This window comes from Oryctolagus cuniculus, chromosome 16 (assembly GCF_051225735.1).
Source record: "Oryctolagus cuniculus isolate XC-2025 breed Fujian yellow rabbit chromosome 16, ASM5122573v1, whole genome shotgun sequence".
Classification (NCBI taxonomy): Eukaryota; Metazoa; Chordata; class Mammalia; order Lagomorpha; family Leporidae; genus Oryctolagus; species Oryctolagus cuniculus.
The window spans coordinates 37,946,238-37,959,073 of record NC_142882.1 but is presented as its reverse complement, the minus strand read 5'-3'; the positions used below and the strand labels follow the sequence as shown (position 1 = coordinate 37,959,073).

General features: G+C 42.8%; 1 pseudogene; it reads right to left on the bottom strand.

Annotated features, from left to right (window-relative positions):
• Positions 1 to 2,048: 2,048 nt before the first annotated feature.
• Positions 2,049 to 5,455, bottom strand: LOC149121677 (constitutive coactivator of PPAR-gamma-like protein 1 pseudogene; annotated as a pseudogene).
• Between the last annotated feature and the right edge of the window lie 7,381 nt (positions 5,456 to 12,836).

The window sequence follows — 12,836 nt, the reverse complement described above, 5'->3', positions numbered from 1 at the left end:
CTATGCTTATGGCTTTGTTAAATACTGACAGATTTTGTGGATTCTAAAGGCTTCCATAGCCTAAGAAGCTCATGTCAAGAGCCTTGGGTGGTCACTGAGATCATAGACAAGAGTGTTAATTGTTAAATTAACAACAGGAGTCATTGTGCACTAACCTCCCATGCAGGACTTCTGCCCTCAAAGAGTTTTTTTAGGAGAGTTAGTAACAAAACTTGTTTTCAAAGATTTACTCCATTTTAGCATATTAAATGGAGGATATACTTATGTCTCTCATAATTTAGGCCAAAGTGTTGAACTCCATTGCTTGTTTTTGTAGGTGCTTCATTAACTAACAACAAAACTTGTTCCCAAAGACTTACTTTCTCTTAATGTATTAAATAAAGGATACTCTTGTGTCTCATAAGCTACAGTTATGTCTAAGTGCTAACAAAAGATGTATCATTTTGGGGTGCTTCTTTAGTTAAGTTTCTCCAAAAAAATAAATGAAATTAATTTTGAGACGCAATAACTTTGAACAGCCCTGTCTCAACTGTAGAGAAAGTTTCTTTTTTCTTTTACTTTTTATCATACAAATTGATGAACTCTTGACTTACTTCAGACTAAAAGAATATAGATTTTTATTAAGCATTGTAAGTTGCATTCAATAACCTCCAATACGCCACACCACAGTCCATCGACAGTCAATCAAACCCAACAGCAGTTCATTCTTCACAATCCATGAGTTAGGGCAGAACTCCGTTCAACTTACAGTAAGATCCTACTTAGCTTTTGCAGGCAGGGGTTGGGAAATTACACTTCATTTCTTAACACTAATGTGATGAAGAGCATCAGAAGTATATGAAAACGATAAGAAGTGGTTGTGATTTCAAAGTACAATGTTGGGAAACATTAACAAAAACATCAAAATGATAGAAGTATACCTGCTTCTACTAAATTCTTGATGAGAAAGTTCTTAGAACAAGCAATTTATTTCCTGCTACAGAAGAGGGTTTTTTGTTAAGATCAAAGGGTTTTTTTCCACAGAATTTGATATTTTGCTAATATGAAGGCATAAAACAGCAACAAAGAACAATAATGCATACAGCAGTGAATACACAAGGGTAATGCTGATATTTGAAATGGCTAGGTAATTTTGGGAGGTTTTAGAATAAATGCAACAGAGGTCAATAATCACAAAATTTTAAGGTTAGAGCAAGATCAGTCAATTACTAAACAGAGTTAACATCTTTTATAGGACTATCACTGATTATTAACATTTTTGTTTTGCAAATGGGCACATGCTGGTGAGAAAGGAAGAAAGGACAATAACATGCATAATATTAACTACACATTTTAAAAATTATGAACCATGCAGAAGTTTAGCTCAAGCAGTAGTACTAACATCTACATCCAATTCAAAACCAAATAGTTCACTGATCACAGATTCATGGTATTAGTCACCAAAAGTTTCAGAACATATTGTGCGGATTTTGAAAGGTCATTTGTATCTTCTATGATTTCAACTCTACCTCCATTTAACTTGCTTATGTATGATGTACTGTGTATTTAAAATCAGCAGAAGGGTAACATTACTTTATAATTTTTCAGTTTCAATAGTTGCACTTTTTTTAACACAAAAGAACCACATCAACAGTGATGAAATTTAAGAAAGAAAAACTGTGGTTATGCCTTATTTCTTTCATAATCATAAAAAAACAAAGCCTTAAACAAGGCTTCACTGTGAAATAGTAATGCAAAGTCAAATATAATGGCATACATATGGTGTCAAATATTAAAAATTATATTTAAGCTATATATACTTAAAGACTGCCAAAATTTGCTTTCTTCATAGTTCAAGAAACACAACTATAGGCTTTTGTCATAACCAGTTTAAACTTTATGTGTACGTCATTTTAAGTGTGGAAGTCACATGCTCTTCATTTTCTTTCTTTATTTGTTTTAATGTAGCATTTTGACCACAACTGGTTAAAACTAAAAATGTGTTGTTTAAATCTCTGATATCAAAGAGGAATCTGAATTTCCAAAGTCCTCATTTTTCTCTTACAGAAAGGACAAAATGTACATAACTGCAGGCTATCTTTCTCTCCAGATATTCCTAAATCCTTACCCTTCCAGCATCGTTCACCCTCCATAAAAATGTTTATTCTTCTTTATTTAAGACAGCCGCCTCCAGAGCAGCTTCTCTGCAGCAAGCACTGTCTCTATTTAGTGCATTTAAGCGAGGATTTGTATTGCATGTTTTAGTCACTGTTCAAGGCACTTTCGGAGTGGTTGGGGGCCCTGGCATCACACGCACTCCTATTCATCTGGGGTAGGGGCTTCTCCTCAGCTGTCACTCCATTTTCTGCCAGGGACCCATCTGAAGATGCGGCAGATGACTTGGGTTCCCCGGATTTCAACTTGAGCTCTTTGGCTACTTCCTCTGCTGAAGCAGCATACGGGGGTCTGCCCTGAATCACTCCCTGGTTCTTACAGCCTCTGCAGTAGTACCTTCCACCTCTTCCAAAGGTTCAAATCACGGGGGTGGAAATAACTCCTCTTGGACACTCTCTGGCAGATCCTCCAACACAGACCACCTGCAAGGGGAAGGGCCCACAGCCCCCACAGTGCGCCTGCTCCTGGCCCAGTGGCCCACCACGGTGCCAAGGATTTCTAGCTTCCTTCCCTGAGCAGGCATAGGTTGGACTCACACTGGGCCTTGCTAGTTCTACTGTTGTCATTGCCTGAGAAGGCTCCACAGGGTGCCGACACTGCCACTCGGAAGACTCAGTAGGGGACTGTCGCTACCGCTTCCCCATAGGGGCCTCCAAAGCCACAGACTCCTGAAAAGCCTCTGCCCCTGCCCTGGGAGGGCGGCATGGGCCCGAAGTGCCGTGGGTACACTGAGATGGGGTAGAAGGGCAGAGCAGGGTGTGGGGGGAAGGACAGGGGGTGGTTCTGCCAGGAGAGGTTGAGCCCCTTGAGGATGCTCTGGCACATTTTCTCCACCTTGGCAGCCTGCTCGGCCTGACCACCACAGAGGTAGATGAGCGGGGTCTTTTCCTGGCTGGCTTCGAGGAGCTTGCACTGGAAGAGCTTCCCATCAAAATACATCCATGGACAATAGTGCTCTCAGGGGATGGGCTGTCCACACACATCATTTGTGAATAGCGCTATATCCACCTCACTCATGAAGAGAGCTGACAGCTGAATCCCTCAGGGGTTGAGGTTCTCAATCTTGAGCTCCTGTGGCTGATTTGGCTCGTGGAGCTTGGGGAACAGCACCTGGGCAAGGAAGGCATCTAGCTCTTGACGCCAGAGTATTCGAGCTCCTGGCCATCGCACCTTATACCTTAAGACGCAGCAGAGCACCATGAGGTGGGTGGGCACTTTGGCAGGGTTCAGCATGGCAGGAGTTTCTGAGCACATGCAGGTCAGGAAGGCCCTCATCCTGCAGTTCTTGTCCTCCACTGCCTTGCCCAGCCAAAGCCTCTTCAAGTTGTGGCAGGTCCATTCCCTGAAGGCCGGGGCTTCCACCAGTTCCAGAGTTTGAGGGGACTTCCCTTTGTAAGCTGCCCATTCCTTAATGATCTCTGGCGAGAATTCTGGAATGTTTTTTTCTAAAAGCTAGTCACTCAGTTTTCTTTCTGCTTTCTGCCAAACTTAACAGGACTCCGAAAACATACTGATGAACTGGCCTATAGAGCAGGGTGGCTGGAGGCAGGTCTTTGTTGGCTTCATCTTCAATAGAAACAGCAATTTTGATTTCACCCTTGGTCAGGACATGGAAGATGTAGGGGTACATCAGCCCCTTCTTGTGCCTGTGCTCAGCCACTCTCAGCACCTCAGGTACAACAGGGGGCAGGGCAGGGGTAGTGATGTCCATCTGGTTCCTGATGGGCATTGACAGAAGGCATGGGATTGGCTGGACTGTGCCCATCTGGCTCCCTTTGCCTTCCACTGGCTGTCTTCCCAAAGAGGCAGTGGATTAACCTTCTGTCTTTGTTTGGTCTCCTGCATCTCCCATGCCTGAGGCTCTGCATGGCTTCCTGTCTTCTCCCAGCCAACCTTGTTCCTGCTGATGTGGTTTGTTGCCCCTGCACTGCCCCCATCACTGTCTGAAGATGATGAAGTGGAAGAACCAGGGAAGTAGGTAGAATCCACGTGGTTGGGGCTGCCATCCTGGGCTGGACTGATGGGTGAGGAGCGCTTGTACAGCAGCGTGTGCTTCCCCTCATGCGGAATGTTGCTGTAGCTGTTCTGTTCCACCAGGGCCTTCCCACTCCTGTCTAGACCATAGGAGTATGGCCCCTGGCCCGGGGTGTCCCCTAGGCTGGGCTTCTGTGGGGCTGCAGGCTTCACTTGCAGAGAGGTCTGTGGAATGTTGAGCATCTGAGGGGAACATAGGGCGGCACTACCCCAGGCATTCTACATGGATTTGGTCTGGCTAAGTAATGTGGTAGGTGAAATGACACAGGCTTACTAGTTGCCGAGTAATATCCAATTGCTTTCTTAAATCGAGTGACTTTGTCATCTGCTCTAGACTGTGTGCTGGAAAACATCTTTAGCTATGGCATCCAGGTCAGAGATGTCCTGAATGTTGCAGATGTAGTTGGCAACAGCTTTGATCACTACATCAAAGGGTGGCAAGACCAGCTGGTGGGCCCGGACCTTTAGTAAGGCTAGTGGAAGTTCTGGACCTAGCAGACTCCAATGAAATGACGCCAGATCCTCATCAGGTAGAATGTGATTTCCTAGCAGAGCAGCAAAAACAGGAAAACTGTTTGGATTCAGGTCCAGCTGCTTGGCAACCTTGTGCATCAGGTACTGGCTTGAGATGAGACTCTTCCCGTTGTGGCTCAGTTTGAGAGCATGAGCGCTGAAGTAACAAGGGATGTTGCACAGGGCATAGCCAAGAGTCGTATGCCACCAGGATGTGGAAGCCATTCTCTCTGCAGAAGCCAATCACCTCCTGATGGTGATCCCCAATGCTCTGTGCGACCTTGACGTGAAAGTGGATGAGTGCCAGGAGGATGCAGTGAGCCATGCAGAGGGGCGGCAGGAACCAGACTTTGGGCGGTGGCGTGCCCTTGTTCTGGAAATGCCTTATGATCATCTGCGCCATCTGGCGCTCCTTGCCCTGCCACTTGACCCACTCGTGCAGCTGCGCCTTCTCCAGCGCACCTTTGAAGAACACCAGCAGCTAGATGTTGCTGTCGAAGTAGGCCTTGGCCAGCACCTCCAGGTAGCCGAGCATGTGGCTCCATTGGCCGCCGCTGACCCAGTCAGTGTAGAAGCGCTGTACAGGCGATGCAGGCAGTCAACAGCATTCACCAGCAAGTGAATTGGGGTATGTGGGGGCCTGCTGCTGTCAGCCGCCCACCAAGCTGCCCCAGGCCAGTTTCTGCAGCTCCACCAGCACCACAGCACTCAGGCAGTGCTTCTTGATGTAGTCCTGGAAGCCCTGCATGCCCATGTAGGTGGCGGGGCCCTGACATTTTGGTGGCAGCCTCTAGGGCAAGCTGGGATGGGTCAGGGGTGCGCTCATGGCCGCTGAGGCTGCCATGTGCTGCTGCCTCCCTGGGCCAAGTCTGGGAAGGACCTGCTGCTGCCGCCACTGCCACATTGCTAGGCCAGACAGGTGGGCAGGTGGGCAGGCGGGGACTACAGTAGACTTAATCTTCTGTGCATAAAGTTAATTGAAAGTAGACCTTCGTATAAAATAAGACTGATAATAGGAGAGAGAGGAAGAAGAGAAGTGGGAGTGTGGGTGGGAGGACAGAAACGGTGGAAAGAATCTCAATATTCCTAAAATTGAACTTAAGAAATGCATGATATTTCTGTTCATTCAATGAGAGGTTAAAACAAAGAAAATAACTTAGTAAATATTGCTTGTATCTATTGATATCCTGAGATTTAGATAAGCATAACATTCAATTTCAATGATGTTTTTAAATGAAAATGCTGACAACATGACACTCTAGTACAGAGTCACTCTGGGCTCAATTTACCACCGGAAGACTGTGGAGATGTGTAGAATTAAGATGTTGCATGCCTGTCTAGGAGACTGCTTTCTTGCAGAAAAAAGAAAAACACAAAGAAAACATCAGAATCTCATACAGAGCTCAAAATTTCCTTCAGGATTGAAACAATGCCTGAGTCAGCCTTCCACATCTTAAAATGACTTCCAATATATTAGAATGCACTGTTCTAAAGAGAGAGTGGCATTTCCCAAAGACAAGGAGGTTGAAGGAGCTTCTCTAGGAAAATATTGGTTTAGGACCATAAATGCAAGCCCTTATTCAGGGAACAGGACAGGAATGGAGTCTTCCCATTTATGGAGAAATATCTAAGGTTTTGACACTACCAGTATTTGGATAACTTTCAAGTAGGCAGGGACCAAAACAAAAACTGAAACAAAAAGAATAAGAAAATGAGGCTCATGAGGTCCCCATTGAATTTCCCTTCATTTCCCAGCAAGACATACTGCATTGACTTACAGCTCAAAGTTCACTATTACCCCTCTCTAGTCTCAAGGAAATCATTTACACTTGCAGAGCACTGACTACATAAGCTTGGAATTATAAATATGGAGATTGATCTGTACCTGCCAAGAAATTACACCTGTGAAAAGACCAATGCCTGCACCTGAAAAAAACCCACACACAGTTGTCAAATTTTAAGTTTGCAAGGTGAGACCTGGCAGGATTCTAATTAGAAAGGAGGGAATGGAACAGGAGAGGCTGAGATAGTCAAGCCTGACCTCATGAACAAAGTTAAGAATTAAAAGGAGGTGCTTCAGCAAAGCAAATATGATCATCATTGAGCAAAGGAAAGGGAGAGACAGAGCATCATAGTGAGAAAATGACCAGCAATAAAAAGGAAGAATGCTGTAATCACCTTGGGAAATATGGAATATTATTGAGTATAAGAGAATTTCAATTTCTGGGCAGCTCATCAAAAGTACCAGAATAGGGTCTCAAATTTAATTATGAGCGAAGGTGTGTGGGTTATTTCTGGCTCCCTGGATGGGAGTGAGACTTTCCCTATGTAGTAATACCTAAGTGTGGTCTGAGAAGCACCTGGATCAGAATCAGGTGGATCTTGTTATGCTCCAAGTAGGCACAGGAGTCTACACTAACACAGCTCCCAAGGTATTTCTTCCGAGTATAAAGTCTTAAAACTAATTGTTTGGGAGCAAATGTGCTTTAGCAGGTGGTAGAGCAATAACTTACCAATGTCAACCAAAGGAGAGCTCTCAAGAAAACATTAGAGATTTTATCATTGATTTAACTTTCAATTGGGTCTCTGCATTGTTTCATGACATGAACACCGCATTAATAATTCACCATATCTGGTACTGGACCTGCAGGCATATCATATTTCTTAGGAGGCTCAGATTCTCAGACTCTTTTACCTACCTCACCATATAGAGGAGCAAGATCATCAACAGTGAACCAGATAAAGGAATGTAGTGATAGGGAGATCTATGAAGAGTCTTATCACAAGTGAGCCACTAAAGAAAAAGGCACTTGCCCATGGAAGAGGACTGTAAAAGTAGAATCTGATAACTTCATTAAACATTTATTGAAAATCAAATGCCCTCAGTTCTGTTCATTAGCCTTTGCAAACACCATCCAGAAATGGACTTTACAAATCTGAGCAAGATATACAGTAGCCCCCACCCCCCAAATAAAGGGAAAGATGGAATAGCATCAAGTGAAATAAATAGTCTGTGAGCATTAGTAATTACCAAATAGCCAAGAATTCAGCAAGTGCCCAGCCCTCTTCTTCTCCCTGGTTTTGTCTCTCAGACTTCTACACAGTAAATCCCAGAAATAGTGGATAAGTCTTCAGTAGTTGGATGAGATCATAACATGTTTGCTCTCTAGCCTACTTTCAAAACTTGCCACTGGGCAACAGGCAATGTACTTGCTGTATGTAATCCCCAAAAGACTCCTTACAAGTATGGAGGCCTTTATCAATACAGGCTGATAAAAATATTCCCTTTCATCATTTTCTTCAAGGCAAGTTATTAAGAATATCAATTATTTTTATGGGCTGGTGCAGTGGCTCAGTTAATCCTCAACCTTGCAGTGCCGGCATCCCATATGGGTGCTTGGTTCTAATCCCAGTTGCTTCTCTTCCAGTCCAGCTCTTTGCTGTGGCCCAGGAAGGCAATGGAGAATGGCCCAGGTGCTTGGGCCCCTGCACCCGTGTGGGAGACCAGGAGAAGCACCTGACTCTCGGCTTCGGATGGGCGCAGTGTGCCAGCTGTAGTGGCCATTTGAGGGGTGAACCAACAGACGGAAGACCTTTCTCTCTCTCTCTCTCTCAGTCTAACTCTGTCAAATAAAAAAAAAGAATATAAATTTTTACCACACCCCCAAAGTGTATTCCATATGCCTGGGAAGTAGGAAAAGAACAGTTTTTTTAAAAAAAATATTTATCTATTTACTTATTTCAAAGTCAAAGTGGAGAGAGAGAGAGAGAGAGAGAGAGAGAGAGAGAGAGGAGGCAGGGGAGGGAGAGACTGATTTTCCATCCACTCGTTCACTTCCCAAATTACTGCAACAGCTAGCACTGGGCCAGGCTGAAGCCAAAAATTTTTCCAGACCTCCCACATTGGTGGCAGGAGCCAAATACTTGGGCCATTTTCTGCTGCTTTTCCCAGGCCATTAGCAAGGAGCTGGGTAGGAAATGGAGCAGCTGAAACTTGAACCAGTGTCCACAGGGGATACTGGCATAATGGGTGGTGGGTTAATCTGCTATACCACAAAACCAGCCCCAGAAAACAATTTAGTATTCTTCCATGTGATCCTTAACCTCATTTTCCATCTAAGTTGAAGGAAGTTTATCATTTTCCACCAGAGTTTGAAGAGATCTGTATGGTATCTCTGAGCCACAGTTTTATCAAAAGAGAACTAGATCTCTGTGGACTTGGAATCTACAACTTGAACCTTTGATTTTCTACCAAAAATAAGCATTAAACAGTACCTACACACAAAATTTTAGGCTCAAAAATGCCTATATCTCTGGTGATTGTGTCTTTCCTCTATCCAGGAACTTTCCCAGACAATTGTGATTATAAGAAGAGAACAGGGGGGCTGGCGCCTTGGCTCACTATGCTAATCTTCCACCTGCAGCGCCGGCACCATGGGTTCTAGTCCTGGTCGGGATGCTGGATTCTGTCCCAGTTGCTCCTCTTCCATTCCAGCTCTCTGCTGTGGCCCGGGAGTGCAGTGGAGGATGGCCCAGGTCTTTGGGCCCTGCACCCGCATGGAAGACCAGGAGGAAGTACCTGGCTCCTCAAAGCGCCAGCCACAGTGGCCCCTTGGTGGGTGAACCAATGGAAAAAGGAAGACCTTTTTCTCTCTCTCTCACTGTTTAACTCTGCCTATCAAAAAAAAATAAAGAAGAAGAGAACAGGGGAGATACAAGCTGGCTGAACAGAAGAAAGTCGTGCTGATTTAGTCCACAGGAAAGTAACAGAATAAAAAGTGAGGAACTGTATTCCCAGGGGACAGTTACAGAGCGTTTGCTGTGGAAATTCTACAGAAAGAAGAGACACACCATGGAGCAGCAGAGATGGTACAATCACATAATAGGGAGCAGGACACTGCCAGTGACTTTTGCAGCCAGTTGAGGTCAGAGACACCATTTTCCAGAAGCAAGGTGAGAGGACGTGTGGCAACACATGCCACTGGTGATACTGCCTTAGGGAGAGCTTCACAGACCCCCACTGACTTTGAATTTGGACTGGAGCATGAATAGGGGGAAGGGAGTGTGCCTGCAAAATCCAATAAAGGGAGAGTACATTGATTTCCTCACACCCTCTTCATAAGGTGAGTAGACTGTTGCAGCCCATGTGCACTTGCAGGATTTTATAGGAAGGATAAACTTGTGCCCCCCACTGAATGCCAGTGTGTTCTGAAGGATGTTGTTGGTGGAGCACCCACTTAGGACTGTAAAATGCTCTCCTCTCCTCACTCCGTCAAGGTACCTGGCCTCAACATGCCAAGGCACAGCACCAACTACCTTCTATTAGGCATGCAGATGGCTCTAGGAATATTGTGGCTCTCTCCATGGATGGGAGAGACTCTTGGCCTGAGGGTGGATACCCTGCTCTCTGTTACTGTAGGAGCCATGATCCTTTTGACTGTGAGAATTCTGTGTTTGTGCAATAGAATGTGGAGTGTGGCAAGATCTTAGCTCAATCACTGTAACTGGATTCAGAGGCTCAGAGTTCTCTGAGTGCCTGGAGTGGGTCATCACAGAGGTCCTGCACTCACACTGGGAAGAACACAGATCCTCTGTATAGTTCAAGCAGCTGCTTGGGTGTGTACATAGGCACTGAGGACCCATCCTGGAGAGTTTGTTAATATTGACAAAGAGGGGCTGAGTCTTTGTGCACACCAGCCAACGTGATCATAATCCTACCCCTCCTGACAGTACAGGAGATTCTCCAATCCAAATTTGGGAGACACACTGGGCACTCGCCCCAACCTCAAGAGCTGGCTGAAATTCCCTGGCCCCACTCAGCAACACTGCTGGATATGTGAAGGAGCAGACATTCAACTAAATCATAGAGGCATATGTCAAAGATAAAACTCATCAGAAAAGAAAACCAAGTGTTTCCACAAGTGCCTAAAAATGAATGTAGAAATATAAGGAAGATGAACAAGGAAGAAAACATGACTCATGTCACACTTTACTATTAGAATGTGAAGAGCAAAAGGCTAATGAAATGCCTGAAAAGGAATTCAAAACAATGGTCACAAGCTTACATAGAACACAGAGAAGCAAATATATTAGTTAAAGAAATCCACACCTGACATCAGTTAGCAATTAGGGTAGCATATAGATACTGAAGAGAAAACAATCTGAAATATTAGAAATGAAGAATTCAATATGTTAACCAAAAAATTCAATGGAAATCATTAACAACAGACTTGTTGGGGCAGAAGACTGAAAAGCTGAGCTAGAAGACAAATCCTTAGAATTAGCTCAGAAAAAAACAGAAAAATTTAGAAAAACTGAAGATACTGTTTTAGACTTTTAGGATACTGTCAATCAAACATACATGTATGTCTGAAGAGTTCCTGAAGATGTGCCCTTGATTAGAGGGCTTATTCAATAAAATAATAGCAGAACAATTCCCTCATTTGCAAAAAGGGACATAATGTACAGGAAGCACACAGAACTCCTGAAAACAATTATCAGAAAATATTTTAACACAGCACATTATAGTCAGATTTTCAAAAGTAAAACATAAGGAAATGATCCTAAAATGTGCACAAGAAAAACACCAGGTTACCTTGAAAGAATCTCCAATTAGACTGTCAGCTAATTTCTCCTCAGAAAATGAACAGCTAGGAGATAAAGGATATAGCCCAAGTACTTAAAAAAAAAAAAAAAACTTCCAATCCAGAATATTGTTCCCTGCAAAGCTCTCATTTATGAATCAAGGTAAAATAAAGGCATTTCAAAGCAAACAGAAATTGAAAGAATTTGTAAGCACTAAAACAGCCCCACAAATGACACTTATGAATGTGCTACACACAGAAACAGATAAAGATAGTCATGTCAAAAAAGAATGTGAAGGCAGAAAATCTAGTAAAAGCACAAGGGAACTCCAAAACAAACAATGGGAATATTGATGGAAAATGGCAAGAACAAGCTGTTACTTATCAATAATAATCTTGAATGTAAATGGCCTAAATTATAAAATTTAATATATAGACTGATTGAATCAATTTAAAAAATTAACCATCTGTCGGCTCTCTACAAAACCACACCTCACTACCAAAGATTCACACAGACAGAAAAAAAGATGGCAAAAGGATCCCATGCTAAAAAGTCAGAGAAGAACTGGAGTAGCCATTCTAAGATCAGACAAAATTGCCCTTAACACAAAAACTGTTATAAGAGACAAAGGATGGCATTATGCAATGACTAAGGAATCAATTCAACAGGAAGATGCAAATATATTCAAGATATATGCAACCAATACTAGGGCCCTTGGGTATTTAAATAAATGTTAATGTAAATAAAGGGAGACATACAATTATTAGGGACTTCAACACTGTACTTTCATCCTTGGACAGATCAACTAGACAAAAAATCAACAAAGAAACAGAGCTAATCCACACTATGACCAAATGAAAATAATTCATATCTACAGAACATTTCATCCCAGAATACAAATTTTTTGGATGAGTGCATGGAATTTTCCCTAGGACAGACCATGTCCTAGGCCATAAAGCAAGTCTCAACAAATTCCAAAACTTTGAAATCATACCATGTGTCTTTTCTGACCACAATGGAATAAAGCTAGAAATTAGTTTAAAAAGTACAGAAATGGAGACTGAAATTAAAAGGGATATAAAAAAATTCCTAGAAACAAATGAGGATGACAACATGGCATTTCAAAACTTATGGGTTACAGCAAAAGCAGTGTTAAGAAGGAAAATTTATAGCAATTAGTGCCTACATCAAGAAATGAAATATATGATCTAACAACGCATCTTAAGGATAACCAAAAACAAGAACAATCCAAACAAAAAATAGGTAGAAGGAAATTAATAATAAAAATTAGAGATATAAAAAAATGATACAAAAGATCAATGAAAAGCTTTTTTTTTTTTTTGGAAAAAAAAGTTGATACACCGATGACCCAACTAATCAAAAAAGGAGGAAAAGTCTCATATTGGTAAAATCAGAGATGAAAAGTGATGTTACAATGCCTATCATGGAAATTAAAAGAGTCATCAGAAATTGCTACAAACACTTACATGAAAACAAATTGGAAAATGTGGAAGAAATTAATAGATTTCTGGATACACAGAACCTACAAG